Source organism: Dama dama, chromosome 27 (genome assembly GCF_033118175.1).
Source record: "Dama dama isolate Ldn47 chromosome 27, ASM3311817v1, whole genome shotgun sequence".
NCBI lineage: Eukaryota > Metazoa > Chordata > Mammalia > Artiodactyla > Cervidae > Dama > Dama dama.
In genome coordinates this window covers 29,778,132-29,790,927 of record NC_083707.1, presented here as the reverse complement: position 1 = coordinate 29,790,927, position 12,796 = coordinate 29,778,132, and the positions used below count along the sequence as shown (strand labels likewise).

At 39.7% G+C, this 12,796-nt stretch overlaps 1 protein-coding gene across 1 annotated transcript in view; it reads right to left on the bottom strand.

The window, feature by feature from the left end:
- Positions 1–12,796, bottom strand: part of CDH2 (cadherin 2) — a 253,176-nt gene that overhangs the window by 179,111 nt on the left and 61,269 nt on the right. The gene's annotated exons all lie outside the window — the stretch shown is intronic.

Genomic DNA, 12,796 nt, shown 5'->3' with positions numbered 1-12,796 from the left:
AGCTTCATATCACTAGGTCACAAATTTTATTCATGAAGCATTTAAGCTATCAAGAAATGTGTATCTTTAAGATTAAGATGAATTGTACAGATTTACGCACAAATCCTGCTTTGTAGAAAGTGGCTCTAAAAACTGCTGACCTTCTGTTTTACTTCGTATTAAGTGTAAGATAATAGTAGCCAGTAAAATGATAATCACAGACTTGGGAGAAATCTTAGTAATCACACAGTTCAAGCCTTTCAGTTTACAAATCAGAGACAGGCGCCCGGGATGTTGCAAACACAGTAAGGTTACGCTGGAGTTAGGAGCCGAGCTGACCCTGAAACTCAAGTTTCCTTACTGACAGGTTAGGCTGCCTGTTGTCTAACAATATGTTCAATCCTAGGGGAAAAAAGAATAAGGGTTTTCATATATCCCAAGACAGGCACTTATCTGACTTAATTTATTAAAAACAAAAGCAAAGATTAGTGATGTGATAACCTCTCATCTTCATTTAAATCTTATCTCCCTTCTGCCACATGTATGGCAATAGAGATAGTTTCCATTTCTGGGGAAAAAAAAAAACAAACAGAGTTTTTTCCCCCCTATGATATGATTCTATCCATACCATAAAACGGAATCTTTCAAGATTTGTCTATATGATAATTAATATCTACATATTTATATGTTAAAGGACAGAGTAGACAGAGGTCAAAACAAGAGTAAGAAATGAAAGGACAGAAGTGTAATTGGGAAAAAAAAAGAATTAGGAACAAATGTTGCTTTTGCCACAAATTTACTGATACACTTTTATAGCCAAGCAAAGCGTTCCAACTTTTACTAAATATGACCTTTAGTAACATCAGTTTTGGTCCGCTGTTCTAACATAATCAGAATAAACTATTTCAAAAGAATACTGCTAAGAAGAACAAGATTCAAAGTTCTTACTAAAGAGAAACAAAGATAAAACCAAGTGACCAGTTCTTTGTTTCTTTTTTGTTAATCCTAAAGTCCTAACTTATCTCTCTCTCCCTGCCTCTTCCCTGGTGACCATAAGCTTGTTTTCTATGTCTGTGAGTTGATTTCTGTTTTGTATATATGTTCATTTGTACCATTTTTTTAGATTCCCCATGTAAGTGACATGATATTTACCTTTCTCTGACTTACTTCACTTAGGATCATCTAGAGGTCCACTCACGTTGCTGCAAATGGCACTATTCTGTTCTTTTTATGGCTATGTTATTGTTTCATAATACATTTAAGGTTTGAAGAGTGGTGTTTGTGTGTGTGTGTGCTGACTTCAGGATGTAAGCCATACAAAGGTCAGTCCGGGTTTTGCTGTGTTTGGGATTTTAAGAATCAAACCCAAATATACCTAAGAGAGGCTTAGCCAGTATACCTTAATGATTATTGATGCATTCCATTAATTTGTACTAAAACTAGCCTTGGGAACTTCCCTGGTGGCTCAGTGGTAAAGAATTCACCTGCCAATGCAGGAGACAGAGGTTTCATCCCTAGCCCTAGAAGATCCCACAGGCGGAGATGCAGCTACCAAACCAGTCTCCAGAGCCCGCAAGCCACAACTACTGAACCCACGACACACCTCAGGTGCTGAAGCCTGTGCACCTAGAACCCATGCTCTGCAACAAGAGAAGTCACTGCAAGAAGCCTGATAGCCACAACTAGAAAAAGGCCACACAGCAACAAAGACCTAGCGCGAGCAAAAATAAATAAATCTTAAAAAAAAAAATTAAAACTAGCCTTTTATTTCTTAAGATTGTTCATTCTAAAAAATCCACAAATTGTAGTGTGATTAAATGGGAAATTTTAAAATCTGAATTGCTTAAGAAAGAATCTGCATAATTACTAGCTAAAAGTACATTTTGTTATGCTAAAAAAAGAACTTTCTGAATCTTGAAAATTCAGTAATTAAATAGACATAAATAAAAGTTATTTTCTTTGCTCCCTGACACAACCAACTGAATACAGTGGGGGCAACTTCAAAATACATTAGGATATTCAAAACCAAAAATGGATCCAAGTAACAAAGAATTTGAATCTTCAAAAACTATTTTGCACAATTACAACCAGGTCAAAAGTAGATCATGTTCAGGGAATCTGGTACAGAGAAGTGTCTGAGTAAATGGAATAAGGAAGACACTTTTGGTCAATTTTCCCTGTGATTTTCACCAGGTAAAAAACCACAATCGTCAAGGTCAATTTTTCACAGGGATGTAGCGGTGGTTTAGTCACTAAGTCATGTTTGACTCCTGCGACCCTATGGACTATAGCCCGCCAGGCTCCTCTGTCCGTGGGATTTCCCAGGCAAGAATCCTGGAGTGGGCTGCCATTTACAGCCCTGACTGTCAAGGACAGTTTTTCACAGGATGTAGAGAGAAGTATAAATGCCTTAATGCAAAAGCCAGTCTCCCATTCATTTCCTATCTCAGGCAGTGCCTACTATGGGACCACCACGTAAGAGAGTTTAATAAAGAACCAAAATAAATGAATGAGTAGAACAGCATTCGAGAAGTCATCAAACTTACGCCCACCCCTAACCTCCGAGGAAACAAATGGGCCTCCATCAGTAATTCAGGGCCATCTACCACACTACCAAATTCCGCAGAGATCAGAGTTCTGGAATTTGAGACCATCACATTTTCCATTTGAAGGGGATGTCTTACGAAGAATTCATAAAGCACTCAATAATGCCTTACTGAATCACTGACCATTATTGAGCAGACATTCAATAGATGACCTGTAATAATGAGAATATAGAAAATGACATTCCTGCTATTTAGATACACAAACTCTGTTATGTCCTGGGACAGACGCTGTAGCCCAGGATTTAATATCACTTTCTTCCAAAGTAACAGAAGTTTTAGCTGGACACAAAGCAGCTCAGAATAAAGTTTTCCCTGCCTTCCTTCAGGTGGCTGTGTCTCCCACGAAACCTCTGGTCAGTGAGGTGAGAGGGTTAGTGATGTGTGTGACTTCCAAATCATTATAAAGTAGAGTCTGGGGACTTCCCTGGTGGTCTGGTAGTTAAGACTTTGCCTTCCAAGGCAGGAGGTGTGGATTCAATCCCTGGTCAGTAGCTAAGACCTCACTTGCCTCAGAGCCAAAAAGCCAAAAGATAAAACAGAAGCAATACCATAATAAATTCAGTAAAGACTTAAACAAATGGCCCACATAAAATCTTTGGAAAAAATGCAAATAAATCCAAAAGGAGTATTTTTTACCTTTGCACTGCTGGGCTTGTGAACTTCACTATGAGCTCTCTTGGAGTGTGCAAATGAAGGCAACCATTCTAAGAAGGCAAGCCAGTAACAAAACAGCCAGATCTCTGGATGAGTTCATGAAGCAAAGCCACCCTATCTTCCCTGAAAGCCCAAAGGCAACTTCTAAATGGTCACACGTGAGGGAAATCAACATCTTTCCTGATTAAGTCACAGTAATGTTACTTCTAGTTCCTGCTTTCACACAGTCAACTTGGTATCTTACCTAATTCATAAGCCAAATGAGCAAAAACCACTCTTTTTAACTATCCCTACACATTCAAGCTAAATTATGTCAAACACACACACGCACGACTGAAACAATACGTGCAGACACACATATATGTATGTATCATCCACATATGTTGTGTGGGTGTAAGGCCTAGTCATTTTCAGATGCAAAATGACGGTGACAGATACAACACAGTCTTAAACTTCCTCTCCCTAATACTTCTGTCTGGATTAGATGCTTTCAAATATGACTAGTCAAGAACTTGAGCCAAGAAATCACAGGATATTCCATCACAGAAAAGATATAGATTTTGGTAAGTAAGTTAGTTTTCTCCAAAAAGTTTTGTTGTTACCTACTCGTAGATATAAAACACATCATATATCTGTCTATGACCAGAACTGATATTTCATCTAATAGGACATGGCTAAATGGCCTGTGTATACTGGAAAGACAAGATATGACCCTAAGAAAGAAGACAGATGAGCAGTGATACAAAAGTGATAGATATAAAAGGAAGACATGATTTATGCTCAAGTCAGACAGGACACCTATGGTACTCCATTGACCACATCTATCCTGCTCTAAATTCTAAACCTAAGAGTGAAAAAACAGTCCTGTAGAACCACTCAGACACGATAAGAAATGGTCATCCCCAAACACAGATATCACCCGTCCTACTAAAAGCTGTCTTCTTGTTTTTACTTCCTTTGATAACAACTTCCTGATTCAAAAATTAAATTGTTTGGCAAGGGTTTCAGGCCTTCTCAAGAGAAAGTCCCTTTGGTCACAGGTGTAAGCTGTTACTCATGGACTTTGACTCTACCCACAGGCACCAGGACAGCTTACAGCTAACAGGCTTATTACAAGTCAAGGACAAACACAAAATCCATGGAAACCACAGTGAAACACTAATGTTATTCTTCTGCACAGTTTCACATAAGTATCCAGTACCCAGAATATGTCTGACTCATTAACCAGCTTTCAATCAACTAAAACGACCACAAGAAATCCTCAGCCTGCTGGTTACCCAGGGGTGAAGGGTCAATAGAAAACACTTAAATAAACTAAACTGTCCAGCACATCATTACAAATGACACGTGAAAGCATGGGAATGTTTTCTTAAAGAAATACGTATTTTCATCTTAACCGCTCAATTTAAGCTACTCTCCAAGGGCCTCAAAAGGCTGCCCATTGAACAAATGCAACCTTTTCATTATGTCTCATTTTTCTTGGCCTCCCTGCAGTATTTTAACTCCTTAGTCATTCTTTCATTCTTGAAATTTCTTTTTGGTCCTTTGCTTATGTTGTACTGATTTCTCCCTTAACCTCTGTCAGCTCCACATCTGGGTCCTGCGATGAAGGCCTAGGCTTACTTTTCTCTAGATTCTAGGCTTTAAAGCACCAACTGTAACTAACTACACAGATAAGAATCTCGAACCTCTTCCTCAACTCCAAGTAAACCCAAGTCACACTACTGGATCAGTTATCTTTCCAATGATCAAAATTCTTCATTCTCTTTCATCAATCCAATAGAAATCTACTCAGTACTGACTGTGTGCCTAGGATTAGTGTTACCAAGAAAAACAAGGTCACTGTCATGCCATAAAATAAACCACACTCACACTGGGGTGATGAACCATGAAAGGTTCAACAGAATCACACATCCTTCTCTCTGCTGAGCCATAGGTCCTAGAAAAGGTGAGTGGCCTTCCTTGCTCACTCCTGAAATTTGGTCCTGGTCATTTCAGTTGGTGGTATCAGCAATCTTCTAGTTACTCATATCTTGAGAGTCTTAGACTCCGTGATACACCCTACCCAATGAATGCCAGGCAGTCAATCCTAGCTGGTTTCATCAAATTCAGGCCTTTGTTTTAAGGTCAAGCGCCACTGCCAAGTCTGCAGGAAGCCTTTCCCAACCTCCACCTCAGACACAAGCAATCACTCCTTCAAGGATCCCCTAAAACAGCTGTCCGCCTTTGTGCTTAGCTTCACTATTAGATGAAAAGTTCAGAGAAAGCAAAACTGTTTCTGTCCACATATGCGCTAAAGTATTCACACACAGCAGGTGCTCAAAAGTGCTTTTTCTCCAAGTAGAGTTTTTCTTTCCTATTCATCCTCACACTGGCTCTTATTAGAGAGAGTATGTTCACAAACTCATTTTACTCTACAAGCAATGTCAAGATAAATTAAGTTAGCTAAATTGTGTTCTTATTTTTTTTTTTTTTTAATTCATTGTCTCTATGGAAGAAGGGGCTGGCCTACACCATGTGCAAAATTCCTTTGGAGTCTAGAATTCTAGTCTTTTCTACAGTCTTATAAACTATGGGTAAGTAGAAATTGTCAGTATTAAAGATTTCTCCTTATATATTTATTTATTTGGTTGCCCAAGGTCTTAGTTGCAATGTGCAAAATCTTAAGTCAAGGCATGTGGGATCTAGTTCCCTGATGAGGGATCGAACCTGGGCCCCTTGCATTGGGAGTGTGGAGTCTTGCCCACCAGACTACCTGGAAGTCCTGAAGATTTCTAACTATAAAATACTGAGGAAATTCCCTGGTGGTCTAGTGGTTAAGACTCCACCCTTTCACAGGGAAGACTTCACCCTTAGCCCAGGGAACTAAGATCCCAGGTAATAAGTTAAGCAGGGTGGCCAAAAATAATAATAATGAAATGAAATTTCACAAGCACTGAGAAATAAACATTTCTAATTCAACAACTTATAAGGTGATTCCTCCAATCTTTCTTACACGTAACTCTTTTAGCACACTAGTGCTATACTTCACTTTTGCCTAGGAATATAAACAGTAGCTTACAACACTTCACAAAGCAGAGACTAGAAAATGGAAAAATCTCCAGTGGGTCTCATATTAATGATTTACTGGCACATGAAAAAACAGTAATTTCTAATAAATAGGACCACCTGTACTGAGATAGAATATGGGAAGAAATAACAATCCCAGGGCATTTTTAGGCCAGGCTGAAAGTTTATAGAAGTATTTGAAGGCAGCAAGTATAAGTAGCCAACAAGATGGCACATTGTCTTTTAGCTCTTTGTATAAGGGATCAATTTTCAGGCCTCAGTTCTGCCTGCATATCTTGATGCAAGGGTCAGAAAACTGATACCCCAAATGCCCTAGAACACTATCCCAAATATATAAATATTTTCAAAGTTAAGGTGAAAACTGTTTAAAAGTCTCACTAAGAGCAAATCCTGAACAAACCATTAAAAACTCAGAACAAAGTATGATACGTTCCAATTTTGTAGTCTTCCTGCTGCAAATGAATCTATACAAAAAATTACAGTTGACAGATCGCCTCTTCAATAATCTATAGACTCTTCACAAGCATGCAGCTAACCTGTGGGCATACTTTCATACAAAGAAGGGATTTATTCCCAACTTTAGCAGCAATCATCTTGTGTGATTAAGTCATAGATATCATTGAAGCAGTATTTTGCTGATACTAATTTTTCCCTCTGGAATCACATGATTTCTCTTCACGCCTTATTATTATGGGAGACCTGTCTTTGGGTGGACTAGGGACAGTGATCTGTGGAATTTGTTCAATGGGAACTTAAAAGTGTAGCTCTGTCCCTCGGTAATAAGAAAAGTCCTTCACCATAATTTTGATTGTGCTTTAGAACAGAAAAACAGACACCTTTCTGGCCTGGCTGGGCTGCCTGGAAAGGAGCTAGAATGCAGACTTCATTACACTGTATTGATCTCACTAAATAAAGGGTTTGGAATGTATTGATCGGCTCGGATTAAACCCCTGAATGTTCACCGGACTCTGGGTGATGGGAAGGCCGGCTCACTGAAGGAGAAAGAACAGAAAGCACTTTTGTTCTGGGGTGGCCACAGAGCAGCGTTTTCCACTAAGTAGTAGATTAACATGATTAAAATAATAGACAGCATTCAGTTAGAGAACAGGCCGGGAGATACGACTCATGTTCAATTCAAAGATTTCTCTCAGTTTTAAAAATGATCTCACAATAAGTCAAAGGTAAAATGGCTTTAAAAAGAGTATCCTTTTGCCAGACTTCTAAGCAGAAAGACAATTTCGTCTCAAGACAGTTGTTCTCCGGAAACCCCCAAATTATGTAATTTAAAAAAAAACTAAATCTGCAGCAGCTTCCCCTTTGCCCTTGTCAGTTTCAATACAACGGTGAAATGATGCATTCACATTATCACATGCCTTACAAGGAGGGGTAAATCCAGGATTAATTTTAAGGTTCGTTTTGTACATCTGCTCATTTTCATTTGGAAAGACATGATTTTCTTCAGTCAAACTCCATTTTCATTCAAAATGCCTGAATATGCTGTGGACTGATCTTATTACAATAAAAAATAGTTGTTGCCAAAATTTTCAGCAGACTTTAATCTCAGAAAAAGAGAAACCATACCCCTTTATCCTGGTTTTCAGAACCCAGACCAAGCATGAGTTTCCCAATTTCATGAATGTCCCTCTTTACATTTTCAAATTCTCAATTTTAAAACAAATGAAAGAAAAACCTGTTTTTCTAAACATCAGCCAAAGAAATATTTCTGAAAAGCTCTTTCACTTTCTCTTCCAAATTCAATTGGTTAAGTATTCTGATCTAATACTACATTTATTGTGCTGTGAGTTGCGCTTAGTCGATCAGTTGTGTCCGACTCTTTGCAACACCACAGACTGTAGCCCACCAGGCTCCTCTGTCCATGGAATTCTCCAGGCAAGAATACTGGAGAGGGTTGCCATGCCCTCTTCCAGGGGATCTTCCCAACCCAGGGATCGAACCCAAGTCTCGCTCACTGCAGGTGGATTCTTTACCCTCTGAGCCACTGGGGAAGTCCAAGAATACTGGAGTCGGTAGCCTATCCAGGGGAACTTCCCAACCCAGGGATGGAATCGGGGTCTCCTGCATTGCAGGCAGATTCTTTACCAGCTGAGATACCAGGAAAGCCCTATACCATATTTACTTACGATTAATACCTAAATTTACTCCTCTAGGATTACTGTGTTTAAAAGACAGGAAGACAATGATTCAGTATTAAGTCAGAGCATTCACCTCCTCCTTATCTCTCATGTCTTTTTAACCTCACTGACTAATAATGATTAAAGGATGACTCATTTAAAGAAATAAGATAATTGGCTATAGTTCAGAGGGGGATGGTAGTCGAGGGGAAATCCAGCCCAGGAAATGGACTCAATCTTAATGGCTACTAAAAGGTTGTGCCGTGCAGTATCTCAGGCCAGTCGCTACACTTTTCATATTACGGCATACACACTTCCTACTCATTGTGTGCGTTCTGAAATTTTAAGAGAGTTATTTAAGAGTGTTAGATACAAATTTTAAGAGTGTTAGATACAAATATGAGTTATTTAAAAAATTGGCTGAGTTTTAGATAGTAGAAGCTTTTGTTGTTGCTGTTTGGTCATGCCCGACTCTTTGCAACCCCATGGACTATAGCCTTCTAGGTTCCTCTGTCCATTGAATTCTCCAGGCAAGAATACTGGAGAAAGTTACCATTTCCTTCTCTAGGGGATCTTCCCGACCAAGGGATCAAACCTGCCTCTCCTACACTGGCAGGCAGATTCTTTACCACTGAGCCAGCAGGGAAGCCCCAAGTAATAGCTTTATGTCCATTTGGGAGAACGCCATACTGTGACTCCAATATTAGTTGGGGAAGGAGGAGGAAGGGACTTCTACTTTACTATTTATGTTTCAGACTATGAAGTATGAGAAAACTCTTTAAGTTTCTTCCTCTGAAGGTCAAGAAGTCAGAAACCCAGCACATTACTGCCCAGTCATTGATTCATTTAACCAATATTTACAAAGTACTTAGAATGAATAAAGAAGCTGCCACTGCTCAATTAATACACTGAATACAAAAACTAATATCGTCGAGTAGTGATTCCAAAGATGACAGGAAGTGGAAGAGAGTAAGACTCAAAGATAATACTTTAAAATTTATTTTCTTCTTAAAAAGGAGGCCAGGATTAAGTGGACATACAATGAGGAGGGAGAGCAATGAGGAATTCAACCCAAACACTTGTTTTATAAGAATGAACTTATCTACCCTAATACTATTAAATGCAAATTAACTTGCTTTCTGAAAATCAAAGTTGAAAAGGAAGGTGTGGAAGAAAACCCCTAAATCATCATAATAAACATTTATTCAGCATTTCCCAGGTGGCACCGTGGTAAAAAGAATTCCAAGGACTGTACAGTCCATGGGGTCGTAAAGAGTCGTATTCTTGCCTGGGAAATCCCAGGGACAGAGGAGCCTGGCGGTTAGGCTACAGTCCGTGGGGTCACAAAGAATCTGACATGACTGAGGGATTGGATATGCATGCATAATATGATCGGGCATTGTTCTAAACATTTTGTAGATATTAACTTGTTAACTCATCCTAACAGGTTTGCAAAACAGGGGCTGTTATTATCCTCAGTATTTGAAGGACACTAAAGGGGCTAAGGCAATGGCACCCCACTCCAGTGCTCTTGCCTGGAAAATCCCATGGCCGGAGGAACCTGGCGGCCTGCGGTCAATGGGGTCGCTAAGAGTCGGACATGACTGAGCGACTTCACTTTCACTTTTCACTTTCCTGCATTGGAGAAGGAAATGGCAACTCACTCCAGTGTTCTTGCCTGGAGAATCCCAGGGACAGGGGAGCCTGGTGGGCTGACGTCTATGGGGTTGCACAGAGTTGGACATGACTGAAGCGACTTAGCAGCAGCAGCAAAGGGGCTGAGGAACTTCCCAGGTGACGTAGTGGTAAAGAATCTGCCTACCAACGCAGGAGATGCAGGAGATGTGGGTTTAATCCCCTGGGCCGGAAAGATTCCCTAGAGGAGGAAATGGCAACTGACTCCAGTATTTTTGCCTGGAGAATTCCCTAGACAGAGGAGCCTGGCAGGCTACAGTCCATGGAATTGCAAAGAGTCGGACATGACTGAGCACACATGTACACCATGCACGAAAGGGCTAAATCTAAGATACCATTTATGACTTACAACTCAGAGCTCCTAATTACAAAATACTTATGCTTACCATTTAAGACATATTTGGGGGTGTAGAAAATATGCAAGATGTCATCATTCTCCCTAAATTCATAGTATGGAAAATGAAAACCATGAAAACTTATCTTAAGTAGAGCATTTTTACAGGAAACGAGATGAAATCTATAGTTAAACCTGTACTGTTTAAACACTTAGAACTTCTCAGATCAACAGCACAAGTGTTCACGTTTAAAGAAAAACAGGGAAACTTTTAATAAAAATGAGACTGATAAAAGGTCATACATTGTAATTCTAGAAGAAATATCCAGATGCAATGGTCTTAAAACTGTACAAACGTTTTTTATTTTGAAGACTGCCATCATTCAGAGAAAAACAGATCCTGACATCTGTGACTGTTTGCTTAATTATACACTGTCCTCAAATGGATATGGGCTTCCCAGGTGACGCAGTGGTAAAGAATCCACTGTTAATGCAAGAGACACAAGAGACAAGGGTTCGATCCCTGAGTCAGGAAGGTCTCCTGGAGTAGAACTGGCAACCTGCTAAAGTATTCCTGCCTGGAAAATTCCATGGACAGAGAAGCCTGGTGGGCTACAGTGCAGGGGTTGCAAAGAGTCAGACAAGACTGAGCGATTAAGCATGTACACGCAAACAAACAGGTGTATAAATAAAACCTAAACAGAATAATTGGGGAAGGTGATATGACTACATAATCAACTTTAAAAAATAAAAATGAATCATTTCTTTAAAATACAGAACAGTGTATACTCCAGCCTTAGAGAGACAACACATGGCCTTTGATAAAATACAGTATCTTTCTTTTACTGGCTGGGTGCTTGTGCAAACTCTTTAGCTTTTCTGAATTTGTTTATGCAATCCCTTTAAAGTATATACAAAACTTACCCCACTGTTTGTTATGATAATTAAGCTAAACATCTAGGCCACTAACCTAGTATCTGGAACTCAAGCAAATTGGCTACACATAAGATAATATAAAACACAGCCAGGAGGCTTCTAATCTCTCATCGACAAACAGTAATTACCTTTGAAAAAAATCTTAATATTGGGTAAATCTCTCCAATTTTCTAATCTCCTGGATAAAGAGAATAAGTAAGTGAAATCCATCATTGATTTCAAATATTACTGAGTGTGCTGTGCTCAGCAAAGGGGATAAAGATATAAACAAGACACAGGCCAGCATGCCAGAACTACAAAGCTAGTATGGAAAAGTGACTTCCAAGTTCTCAGAACTGCAAGGTGGACAGAGAGGACTGGTAGGTTCTGGAACAACAGATCAGCACCTGCAATGATGCAGCACACATGCTGGTCGTGTCCAGCTCTTTGCGACCCATGGACTGTACCCACCAGGCTCTGTCCATGGAATTTTCCAGGCAAGAGTACTGGAGTGGGTTGCCATTTCCTACTTTAGAGGATCTCCCCAACCCAGAGATTAAACAGGAGTCTCCTGTGTCTCCTGCATTGGCAGGCGGATTCTTTACCACTGCACCACCTGGGAAGCCCCAAAGATATGGCAACATGATTCAATTTGCAGCCAGGACCCATCAGTAATAGGAGCCCAAGAATGTCCCCAAAGGCTGTGGGGTGAGTTTTAGGGCCAGATCCTGCAGCTGAAGGCCTTGTGTGGTGGCCTCAGGCAGCTAGACTTTGTCCCTAAGGCACCGCTGACCCATGGAGCCCCATGGGGAGTCCTCAGGCAAGAGACAGACACAAAACCTGCTCTGTACACTGAATTTCAGCAGCAATACAGAATACAGCTTGAAGAGGAATTTTTACTATAAAGAAAAGATAAACACTGTATTACTTACTAAATCACCTTCTTTTGTGTAGAAAAAGAATAAACATCAAGTTATCCAATCCACCAATCTGATACAGAAGAAATAACACTGAAACCTACAGAACTTTTTCCCTAATTTCTATGGGAGCAGTTTTAGATTTGGCTGATGGACTCAACTTCCTAGTGGTTTGGCAATTTATATGCTTCCCCTAATAATAGCAAATTAAAATTCCGGTGGCCAGAATGACAGGTTGCTCAAATCTGATCTGAAATTTGGGAAGCAGCCATCAATACAAGGCCCTGAAGTAAAGGAAAAATACTTTTTAGTGAGCAATGGTCAAACCAATTTACCTATTCACCCAAACATATAAGATTTTACTTGGTGTTATTAAAATAATGCTGATTCCACTTTTTAATAAGGAAAATAATCTTTTGAAGAAGCAGAGCACTAAGGCTTGTTACAATACAGTAATTTAAGCCATGACAAAAAACCCTTACAAGCATATATAAA